This window comes from Girardinichthys multiradiatus, chromosome 9 (assembly GCF_021462225.1).
Source record: "Girardinichthys multiradiatus isolate DD_20200921_A chromosome 9, DD_fGirMul_XY1, whole genome shotgun sequence".
Lineage (NCBI taxonomy): Eukaryota > Metazoa > Chordata > Actinopteri > Cyprinodontiformes > Goodeidae > Girardinichthys > Girardinichthys multiradiatus.
The window spans coordinates 17,110,134-17,122,857 of record NC_061802.1 but is presented as its reverse complement, the minus strand read 5'-3'; the positions used below and the strand labels follow the sequence as shown (position 1 = coordinate 17,122,857).

The 12,724-nt window shown below is 40.7% G+C and overlaps 1 pseudogene; it reads right to left on the bottom strand.

Annotated features, from left to right (window-relative positions):
• Positions 1–5,322: 5,322 nt before the first annotated feature.
• Positions 5,323–12,048, bottom strand: LOC124873906 (annotated as a pseudogene).
• Between the last annotated feature and the right edge of the window lie 676 nt (positions 12,049–12,724).

The following is a 12,724-nucleotide window of genomic DNA, read 5'->3' as shown; positions in this document are numbered from 1 at the left end:
AATTTTTGCAAATGAAATTGCTCTGATAGAGAAGTAAGTAAGTAAGTAAAATTTATTTGTAAAGCAGATTTCAGCGGCAGGGCAATTCAAAGTACTTTACATTATAAAAACACAAAATCCTAAAAACCATTAAGCGGATATTCATGACAGCCATAGGGGAAGAGTTATCAGTGTATGAATGTGTGTGAATGGAAATAACTGATTTAATTATAGAGCGTCTTTGAGGGACCTTAAAAGCGCTAATAAAGGCCTGATGTTCTGATGATCATTGCCAAACTTCAATCTCAATAAGGTTTTCAGAATTTTTCCAAAATCATATAAGGATGAAAGGTTCTACTTGTATTGAAATACTGATAAACATAAGAAGGCTCATAACGTGTCTTCAATTTTTCACAATTCTTTTACAAACAGAGTAATCAAACTTTTATGTGACCAATGTCTGTCCATTTTGTCTGTCTGTTTTTGTGAATGAATGTCTCTTTCATGTCATGTATGTGCACGATAATAACTGCACATATTATGTATGGAAAGAAATAAAAAAAAGGTATAATTGGTAGTACAATGGAAAAATGCAGAGTTATTACTGAAATTATTAGATGTTGTGCTGTTACCAGCTAAATTAGCTAAGGGTAAATGTAAAGGGATTACAAGATGCCCTGACGGAAAGCCTATATTACCTAAATCAATGTTTCACTGGGTTGCAAATGTGAGCCATGTGCAGAGCCATGTCTTAACAGTGGGGATGATTGGCCTAGTGAACAAACAATTTTCTACATATGGATTTAAAACTTAATAAAACATTTTTTGTGCATCTTGATGATATGTCTAATGTCTGAATGATGTCTGATGATATGTTTGATATGTCTGAAACATAACTCCCAAGGAAATCTTTCCCTGCAAAGGACCAGATGCTATAACGGTGGCAAAATGAACGGTGCATAAATGAAGATTTCCATGAAATGTTTATACAAGATATAAATTACTTGTATGAGACTAACAGCTGGTACCAATATACAAAAATTGTAACTAAGTCCAGAAACATTTCTGGTTGTTATGTATGCACTAAACTTCCTATCTCTTCCAGCCAGCCCAGGTTGACAGCTAGACCAGTACCAGTGCCAAGAGATGAGTGTTTTATCAGAAACAGCGTTTCTGGTGTCAGTACCAGTTTCCGCGTGGTAATGGGTAATGTAACATTTTACAACTGTGATGTTACAGAGTTTAAACAGTTTAATGTTACAACTCCTGTGTCCAACTATGTGGAGCTTCTTGCAGGTTCCCATTTTTCCCATTGTGTCTTAGGCACTGGTTACATCCCAGTGGGGACTATTCCAATGCGCATGTGTAACACGACTTACTGTTATCCTTCCCACCAAGCTGAACCTTGGGGAAAGGTCCATGAAATAAAAGGCACTTATGCAATAGATGGATTTCACTGGATGTGTGGAACTGACATTTATTTGCAGTTGCCTCCAGGTTGGAGTGGTGTTTGTGCACCTGTTTATGTCACTGATCACACTTATGTCATTTCAATTCAACCTTCCCTAAATAGGAGTAAGAGAGAACTGTGTGAAGCCACATGACAGTGTGTGGGGATCAGATGTTCCTGAGGAATTCAAGTATAGATCAACAGAAAATAAGATTTTGCAAAATTTATTCCCATGGTTGGGAGTAGGAAAGAACATGCTTAGATTAGAAACTATAGATTATTGACTGGGACTGTTTGTTAATGCAACCTCAAAAGCTCTCACAGGACTGTCGACAGAAGTCACAACTCTTCAAACCGTGGTGTTGCAGAACAGGATGGTGTTGGACCTGCTGATGGCTTATGTTGGGGGAGTTTGCTCTCTCCTGAACGAGACCTGCTGCACCTACAACCCTGATGAAACCAATGGCGAAGATGGACACACTGAGTGATGCTATACGTCAATTAAATGAAATTAAAAGGGGTAGGCAGCAGAATGTCCATCACAGCCGAGGACGTTTTTTTTTGTGGCTTACTTCAGGACCTTGGTGGCAACTGTTATTGAAATCATGACCCCTGTCATCGCTGTGTTATTGTTGTTTGCCTTTTTACTCTGTGCGTTGTTCCCTGTATCATAGCAATGATATTAAGAATGGTTGGAGGAATTGTTGGTACAATGTTGTTCCAGGATTACCAGTTTCTGGACAAGAACCAAGACTATGATGACATTATGGAGGAGAAGTCACTAAACTTAACAATTGTTTAATGTTTAATGAGGTGTATGCATAAAGCATGGATGTGATATTAAACTAATCAATAATAAATAGGAGTGAATTGTTGGAAAATTTTATATAAGATGTCATTGTTCAGTTTAAATCATGTTTACGTTTGAAGTTCTATAGCTAAGATGATTCTTATGATTGTTTTGTAGTGTGAAAAAGGGTTTGTGGAAGGTTAAAGAATGCGGTCTGGAGTGGATCATTCCCTGGACATGACAAGCTTATACAATATGTGGGAATGACTACACTTTTAGGTTGAAATCTCTGTAAGAATTGAACCAATTCCCGCTTTTTGCTTGTTGGAATGTGAGTTGTAAATAAAAGGCTGGTGCAAGGATTTCTCCCTTTGTGAGAAGGAGGTCGCTGTTCTGGCAAAGGACTGTGTCACCTTGCAAGTCAAACTTACTTGGTTCACTTCTGTCTTATTTTATACTTGTCTGTATTTATCAGCTAACTAACAGTTAGATACCTGTGAGCAGGCAGTATCTTACCTGCAATAGACAGCAGGCACAGTGATGTCAATTAAAAGAATCATAGAGGATATCATCTCTGAGCTACTTCACTCTGTCAACACACATTACATCCTCATTAGATTCAGTAATATCATTTTATTCCAACCTGCTTAATGTTTTGTATCCATGTACCATTGTGCATATGTATTTTTATTCCAGTTTTGTCCCCCTTTTTATTTGGGCATTAAGTATTTTTGATGAATAATGGTGATAAATACTAATTATTTCAACTTAAAGTTGAATTATATTGCAAAGAAATTCTTAGATTTTGGAGAGAAATTGTTTGTGTTTATTCTATGTATGTGTACAGGACTTGCTGTTTGATAATTCACTCCTTCATCTGTTGCTAAATAATGCCACACTTCACCAGTCAGGTATTCATACAACTATTATTGACAGACTAAGAGCAGTTTGGCTATTAATTCCTGATAATCAGATGGTGCCCCAACTTGGTAATTGTAATCTGAATTAGAAACAGTGTTAATATTTGCCTTTAGTACTTATTAATACACTGCTCAAAAAAATAAAGGGAACACTCAAATAACACATCCTAGATCTGAATGAATGAAATATTCTCATTGAATACTTTGTTCTGTACAAAGCTGAATGTGCTGACAACAAAATCACACAAAAATCATCAATGGAAATCAAATGTATTAACCAATGGAGGCCTGGATTTGGAGTCACACACAAAATTAAAGTGGAAAAACACACTACAGGCTGATCCAACTTTGATGTAATGTCCTTAAAACAAGTCAAAATGAGGCTCAGTATTGTGTGTGGCCTCCATGTGCCAGTATGACCTCCCTACAACGCCTGGGCATGCTCCTGATGAGATGGCGGATGGTCTCCTGAGGGATCTCCTCCCAGACCTGGACTAAAGCATCCGCCAACTCCTGGACAGTCTGTGGTGCAACATGACGTTGGTGGATGGAGCGAGACATGATGTTCCAGATGTGCTCAATCGGATTCAGATCTGGGGAACAGGCGGGCCAGTCCATAGCTTCAATGTCTTCATCTTGCAGGAAATGCTGACACACTCCAACCACATGAGGTCTAGCATTGTCCTGCATTAGGAGGAACCCAGGGCCAACCGCACCAGCATATGGTCTCACAAGGGGTCTCAGGATCTCATCTCGGTACCTAATGGCAGTCATGCTACCTCTAGCTGGTATTTCTTTGGAGGGCCATGCCACCCTCCAAAGAAATACCACCCCAAACTATTACTGACCCACTGCCAAACTGGTCATGCTGAAGGATGTTGCAGGAAGCAGATCGCTCTCCACGGTGTCTCCAGACTCTGTCACGTCGGTCACATGTGCTCAGTGTGAACCGGTTTTCATCTGTGAAGAGCACAGGGCACCAGTGGCTAATTTGCCAATCCTGGTGTTCTCTGGCAAATGCCAAGCGTCCTGCATGGTGTTGGGTTGTGAGCACAACCCCCATTTGTGGACGTCAGGCCCTCTTACCATTCTCATGGAGTTGGTTTCTGACCGTTTGTGCAGACACATGCACATTTGTGGCCTGCTGGAGGTCATTTTGCAGGGCTCTGGCAGTGCTCCTCCTGTTCCTCTTTGCACAAAGGCGGAGGTAGCGGTCCTGCTGTTGGGTTGTTGCCCTCCTACGGCCTCCTCCACGTCTCCTGGTGTACTGGCCTGTCTCCTGGTAGCGCCTCCAGGCTCTGGACACTATGCTGACAGACACAGCAAACCTTCTTGCCACAGCTCGCATTGATGTGCCATCCTGGATGAGCTGCACTACCTGAGCCACTTGTGTGGGTTGTAGAGTCCGTCTCATGCTACCACGATTGTGAAAGCACGACCAAGAAGCATAGTTACTGAGAAGTGGTCTGTGGTCCCCACCTGCAGAACCACTCCTTTATTGAGTGAGTCTTGCTAATCACCAAAGATTTCCCCCTGTTGTCTATTCCATTTGCACAACAGCAGGTGAAATTGATTGTCAATCAGTGTTGCTTCCTAAGTGGACAGTTTGATTTCACAGAAGTTTGATTTACTTGGAGTTATATTGTGTTGTTTAAATGTTCCCTTTATTTTTTTGAGCAGTGTAGTTATTTAAAGCTAAACAACACCTATTGTTGCACAGAGATCAGGACTTTGCAGTGGCCACTCCAAAACAATGCATTTGTTATCCTGAAGCCACTTTGTAAATAATTTGGAGCTATGCCTAGATTCAATGTCCATTAGGAAGACCCATCTGTGCCCAAGCTTGAACTTCTTAGTTGATGTTTTAAGATGTTGCCAATCTCCCTGTAGCAAAACACCCATTCAGCAAGATGCTTTCACCTCTGTGTTTCACAGCTGGAATGGCGATCTGAGGCTTGCAAGCATCTATTTTTCCCTAAATTTAACCATAGTCATAATGGTCAAACACTTCAGTCTTCAAAAACAGTACAAAATCAAGAATGTTGTCTCTGAGTGCATTTGGAAACTATAATCTGGCTTCTTAAATTGCTTTTGGAATAATGGCAAAGATAGGCCAGAATTGTGGATGATTTACTATTTTGTCATTTAGCAAATAGGAAACAAATGTTGGTAATCCTGTCAGATTTACAGCAAGAAAGGTTTAATCTAATTCATTGTCAGAGAGAGAGAGAGAAAAAAGACTTTATGATTTCTTTTAAATAGTGTATGTAAATATTGTGTTTCAACTGTGGAAGGTACTATATGTATGAAGAGACATATTGCAAACCCCTCCTTTTCAACAAAAAAAGAAATCTGGGTGTGAGGCGACTAAATCTGCCAATGCATGAAGTTAATAAACCAATTAAAAAATCAAGGCATTTTACTTCCTGTTGCAATCTGTCTAATCCAAGGCAGTCAGATTCAGATTAAAATGCAGTCAACTAATCAGAACTTCTAATTCAATAAAACAAGAGATTTAGTAAGTTTGAGGGTTTCATAAACTCAAGGCTACACAAGGAACACAAGGCTAAAAGCAGCAACATTTGGATGTAAATAGATTGAGAGTTGGGAGATCAAAGTGGGGTTAGAATATCCTTCAGCAAACTATATAAACTTCATTGGTACTCCTGCAACCCTAAAGTGTTAATAATCAAAACATTACAAAGTCACTGCAAGACCTGCTGTACAACAGACATTAATAAAAATTATGACTTTTTTCCATTTTGTTCATGTTGTTTTCAGGTTTAAAAGTTAAGCAGGTTTTAAGGCACATTTTGTTTAAAGTGATTTTTCTTCTAAGTTTGTATGCTTCGGATTTCTGTCAGTGATGTCTGTCCTGGATGCGCAGATGAAACAAACGAAGACGTTTCAAGACGTCCTCCAGGACTGCAGGAGGAGCTGAAACACAAAGTCTGAAGAAGAAACAGTGAAAATATTTAGAAGAATTCAGTCATACATCAGACCTTAGTTTCTAACACGCTTATATAGTTGAAAATTAAAATAGCCTTAGTTTCTAACACGCTTATATAGTTGAAAATTAAAATAGCAATATACTTTGGTAGATCAGAAACCAGATATAACTAAGGTCTTTGAAAACTAAAAGGCCCGAGGACCCCAAAGCTCTTTACACTACAATCAGTCACCCACCCATTCATACACTGACAGTGGTAGACTACATTGTGGCCACAGCTGCCCTGGGGCAGACTGACAGAAGTGAAACTGCCATACAATCAGTGCCACTGAGCCCTCTGACCATCATCAGCAGTCAAGGTGGGTGAAGTGTCTTGCCCAAGGACACAATGACTGAGACGGACAGAGCAGGGGTTCGAACCAGCAACCCACCAGTTGCAGGCGAACCCCTACCGCTGTCACCACTGTCTCCCCAGACTAGAGCTAGCTGACACCAAAATTTTATTTCTACACACACATTAGCTAACAATTTAAATTTTTTTCCTCACCTAATATGATAGTTTTTATTGTCATGTCCATTCTCAGAGCCTGGACCCAAGCAAACACCTTCTGCCTCCAGTAATGTCTGACAGTACAGAACATCAGCTTGCAAGCCTGACATCTATTATGTATAACAAACACACTTAATAATTATTTACTGGTTACTAAAAAGCATGAAGGCTGGATCTATAGTTATTTTGGCATTATACTTAAACATTGTCTTGGTTTGAACCTGACCTCAGCCTCCTCTATGATTTGCACAGGTAAATGCAGACGAGGATAAAGAAAGACTCCTCCCATTGCATGCTGGCAGCTTATCCCTGGTACGTCGTTTAGAAACTCACATGCTCGTTGAGCATTTTGGGAGAGAGTTTCCACTCTCTGGAGAATCTCCTATAAGAAAATAACAAAGATGTCAAGAAAAAAAGACTGAACAAATTACCAAACCTTACTAAAACAAATTTTTATCCTATTATTCTTACTAATTCATTGGTTTTCCCTCTTTACATTGTGACATAATTAAGTTTTTGTCATACATGTGCCATGGCTGAACATAAAGAGGCTCATTTAAAAGTGTTTACTATATTGTTTCGGATTGTTGCTTGTTCTTTGTTAGATCTTACGGAATGTACATATATTTATATATATGTTCAGACTGAAATAAATGTCCCTTAGCAGCATGTATGGTTTAGGCATGGTCCATTATTGTCTCAATAGGGTTAAGGTTTAGACCATTTTAGTTGTCCAAAGTTAGCCTGCTTTATCCATTCCAAACCCAACTGTGATATAACACCTTACTGTGTCTAAGCTTCAACTTTCAGCTATTTATTATCCTTAGGTGTTTTGGGTTTTTGGGTTTCTTTTGTCTGTTTTCTTCATTTCCCTATTGTTTATGTTCTTTAAGGTGTAGCTGTATTAGATAGTTGTTTTGTGTATAGTTTATTCTTGTGTTCTGTTCTTTGTAAATTTGGAATTATTTCTGTTAGATCTCTGTTAGTCTTTTCTCTTAAAGTTTCTGTGTGTTTTAGTTCAGCTCCATACAGGTTAATTAGTCTCCCTCCTCTTCCTGCATTTATTCTGCATCAGCTGCTCTACATATCCACTGATTAACACACCTGCATTCTATGTCACTCTCCACATCTCCCTCAGTATATAAGCTATCTGGTTGTCAGTGCTCATTGCTGAGTTTCTCTGTTTCTGCTGCTAGTCCTAGTCCTCTGGTGTAAGTTTGTCTGTTTTTCATTACTATGAATAAAGTATTTTTAAATGTAATTGAACTGAATTAAACTTTTATCATGCTACCTCCAGACGCCTGTCTGCAATTTGGTCCTTATACAAATTTACAAATCCTGAGACCGTTGGTTTGAGATAAGTTGAAATAGAAGAATTTGGAGGTCATAGTCGAATTATGTTAGAATCTTGAAGATACCTCCAAAGGGTTCTGGTTTTTCAGCAACTTTATAAGGGACACTGTTAGGGTTTGAAAACTTTTGTATTGTATTGTATTGTATTTGTATTGTACTGACCCCACGCGCACACACACACACACACACACACACACACACACACCCTGAATGTTTGTTGAACTGTGTGTGAACCAGCAGGTATAAATAAAGAGAGAGGGGTGCCAACACTTTGTAGATTTGCGCTGCAAAGTGTGGGCTACCTCTTGTGCAAGAAAAGAACAGAGACTCTGTGTCATTACTTCTTTCCTCTGAGTTGACTAATTAATACCTAAAAGACACTTGTATTCAAGTATTTGAAATTGTACGATCTAAGGTAAGAATAATAACTGAGGACAAAGAAAAATGTGTTTCTTATTCCAAAGAAAAATGTTAACATTTGTCCAAATTGTATTATGTGCATACTCTCAAAGATATGTATTTAAAAAAGTTTTTAAGTTTTCTCCCTACCTGAGTATACAATTCATATGAAGCATCTCCAGGTGATGGTGGATTAACCAGGATTTCCAGCACCAGCTGTGGCAAAACTGGAGGACTGCATGGAGCCTGCATACTCACTAAAAAGTTTTTGACCAGTGGGTCCATGTTGATGACCTCCATATAGCCTCCTCTCAGACCACACCTAAACAGAGCACGTAGGATACAGATCAGGTCCACCTAAATAAAATAAAATTAGATTAGACAGATATATTTTCTTGATAGCCATTAAATATACTCTTCACAAAAAACTGTATTTGTGTATCCATCAAATTCTCAACGTCTTCTCAAACTGCATTGGTTCAGTTCGTTTATATTCAAATAGAGATTTATAAATGCATTTGAGGGAAAAGTACAACTGCTTGATTAAATAGGAGGGAAAAATGCAAAATTTGACCAGCGCTGATTGCAGCACACAATTGAGGTGATAAAAGATACCATTTACTGAGAGGTTCTGGAAATTGTAACCTTAAGTTATCTAAAAACATATTTTCAAACTGATGACAATCAAGTTGCTAGAGTTTTACATTCTGAATTCAAACATGATTACACAACAGCCCAATAGATAGGGCTTTGTATCAGTAATCACACTCATTTATTTTACTGACTAATTACCTAAAGTAATGAAAACAGAACATGGACAAGAAAATGTAAAATTAACTCTTCTAAAGAAATTCCAGATGAGACTGAGAATAACGCTTGGATTGTTATCATCTGATTAAAGGTAAAACTTTATCAATAGCACTAAATTATATTTCTGGCTGGAGCTTACTCCTGCAAAGTCTAGATGTAAACTGTGATGATTCGAAAGAGAAAAAGAATGGATTCAACATTTAACACTTTTTTTAAAGGTTTAACTAATCACAAATTAATAGTGGATAATTTCTTAAGCTTATCGCGTTTACAACCAGCAGAAAAAAAACTTTGCTTCAAGAAATGCTATAAAGTTTGTTGACATGCATATAATAAACAGTATCTTGATAAGAAAACTTCATACACATTGCATCTGTGAGATATAAGATTATTTTTGATGAATGCCATCTAGAAAAACCTTGCTCAGAGTAGTAAAATGTGTGTGTAAAACATTTGATTTCTGAGGCTTGTGGTGACTAAATACATTAATGTTCCTGATGGAGCACCGATTACACTCTCTCCCATTGTGCCTGCGGATATTGAGTGGAACAACACCATCTCCACCATTTCCGAGTAGGATGATCCCATCTCAAACAGGACCTTTTTGTATGAAATAAACTTTTTCTCCTGTCCAAACACGCTGTCCTGGTACAACTAAAAGGATGCAAGAAGGTGAAAAGAAAGAATCCAGTTTAACTGCAAAACAAATAAAAGCTATAATTAGCCTGTGCAGGATGCACTTACCTCTTCAACTAACAGAATGAGCCGCTCTGATGCAGCAAAACGAATCACTTCTTGTATAGTTTTTAGGTCTTGTACATGACCTAGCAGAAAACAAAAATACTTTTAATTTATTTTAGGGCAAAAGATAAAAATGGTGCACAACATAAATATGATAGACAATAAAAAATAAACAACAAAAAATAATAAATCCCAAATTTAAGATTTGAATTTTTTATTATTTTCTTTCAACCAAAGAGTTTGATTAAAATTTATCTTTCTTGATAAGCTCTTTGAGACTGGAAGGCGCCCTAGCTAACTAGCCCCACAGTTTATCAGGTTTAAGCCTGAATGACCTCTGGCTGCGTCACTCCAAAATGTTAATGTTACATCAAATCAGAAGGAAATTGTTGTCAAATTTAAAGATAACTTTAAAACTAACTATGGCAGTGGGATAAATAAGTTTGGTTCTAACTGCATGTCTGATGGTGCATCGCTGTGCTGTGTACCTGTGGGGTTTCCTGGATTACTTATGTAAATGGCTCTGGGCTCACAATGCCCCCTGGCAGCTTTCAGGGCTCGGTGCAACTCTTCCAGGTCTGTGGCCCAACCGTGTTCTTCCAGTAGCTGGTACAGAACCTGTTTTACCCCCACCTCATCCAACAGCATGGGCAGGCTGTGTGGACATGGCAGGGGGGTCAGCACAGCTGTCTGAGTGAGCCCCTGTCCACTGGACAGCAGGTGCAGAACCAGCTATATGCAACAACAAATAACAGAATAACACATTGGATGTTGTATCATGAGGTCCCTTTCCTCTTCAAGTCCCAGCTGTCATACCATTAAGGTCCTTTGGGAACCGCTGGAGAAAATTATGTTCTCTGGTTCTGAAGCCACCCCACTATCTCTCCTTGTGATAAACTCAGCAACAGATTTCTGGATATGGGGTATCCCACAGGAAGAGGCAGAGTACGAGCCTGCCATGGTCAATTAGATCAGCTTTTAGAGAAAAACAGCTAGAAATAAATGACACGAAATAAATATGATTCACCTTACCAACACTGCCTCCATTACAGGCACCCAGCAGCTTCTGTGCCCTCTGACAAACATCTGAAGGAAAAGGAATTTTCCTTAAGGAGCTCAGGGCATAAACAGGCTGCCAAGACCTGAGAAAGCAAACAGAAGACGACAAGCTCGTGTGTAGCAGCATGGATGATCTCAGTGAAACCAACAAAACACATGAAAACAAAATGTTTAGAACCAACCTGGCAAGCAAAAGAGAGGGGCGGCATCCCAGCCCTGTGGGGATCCCCTGAGCTGACATCGATCACCTTCTGAAAAGGTTTCTGCTCACCCTGAGAGGAAACATGTCAACCATTTTACAAACGTTACCAAACGAGTCTGACATTTTCACTGGAAAGTGGTCAATGTTTGTACAGTTTTAACCCTACTTATTAAAATCCTGTCAGCACACATGGGTCTTGGCATGTGCTTTTTGTTTTGCCCTTTAAATTGTTATTACATAGCAAATAACAAACAATAATACAGATTAATTACCAGGTACTGAAAATTTAAAGGGTACTCGTACTCGTACTCGTCGTCTTCCGCTTATCCGGGACCGGGTCGCTGGGGCAGCAGACTCAGCAGAGACACCCAGACGTCCCTCTCCCCAGACACCTCCTCCAGCTCCTCCGGGGGGATCCCAAGGCGTTCCCAGGCCAGCCGAGCGTGTCTTGGGCCGTCACCTGGGCCTCCTCCCGGTGGGACGTGCCTGGAACACCTCCCGAGGTGGGCGCCCAGGACGGTATCAGGTATAGATGTCCATGCCACCTCAACTGGCTCCTCTCGATGTGGAGGAGCAGTGGCTCTACTCCGAGCCCCTCTCGGATGGCCGAGCTCCTCACCCTATTTCTAAGGGAGTGCCCGGCCACCCTACGGAGGAAGCTCAGTTCAGCCGCTTGTATCCGGGATCTCGTTCTTTCGGTCATGACCCCAAAGTTCATGGCCATAGGTGAGGGTAGGAACGTAGACCGACCGGTAAATCGAAAGCTTCGATTTCGGCTCAGCTCTCTCTTCACCACAACGGACCGGCACAGTGGCCCCATTACTGCCGCAGCCGCACCAATCCATCTGTCGATCTTCCGCTCCATTCTTCCCTCACTCGCGAACAAGACCCCAAGATACTTGAACTCCTCCACTTGAGGCAGGAACTCCCCTCCAACCTGAAGAGGACAAGCCACCCTTTTCCGGTTGAGAACCATGGCCTCTGACATGGAGGAGCTGATCCTTATCCCAGCCGCTTCACACTCGGCTGCAAAACGCCCCAGCGCATGCTGTAGGTCTTGGCTAGAGGGGGCCAGCAGGACCACGTCATCTGCAAAAAGAAGAGACAAAATCCACTGGTCCCCATACCAGACCCCTTCCGGCCCTTGGCTGCGTCTAGAAATCCTGTCCATAAAAATTATGAACAGGACCGGTGACAAAGGGCAGCCCTGCCGGAGTCCAACATGCACCGCGAACAGGTCCGACTTAGTGCCGGCAATGCGAACCAAACTCCTGCTCCGCTCGTACAGGGACCGGATGGCCCCTAATAAAGGGCCCCCGATTCCATACTCCTGGAGCAACCCCACAGGGCATCACGAGGGACACAGTCGAATGCTTTCTCCAGGTCCACAAAACACATGTGGATCGGTTGGGCAAACTCCCATAAACCCTCAAGTACCCCGTAGAGGGTTTAGAGCTGGTCCAGTGTTCCACTGCCGGGATGAAAGCCACACTGCTCCTCCTGAAGCCGAGGCTCGACTAT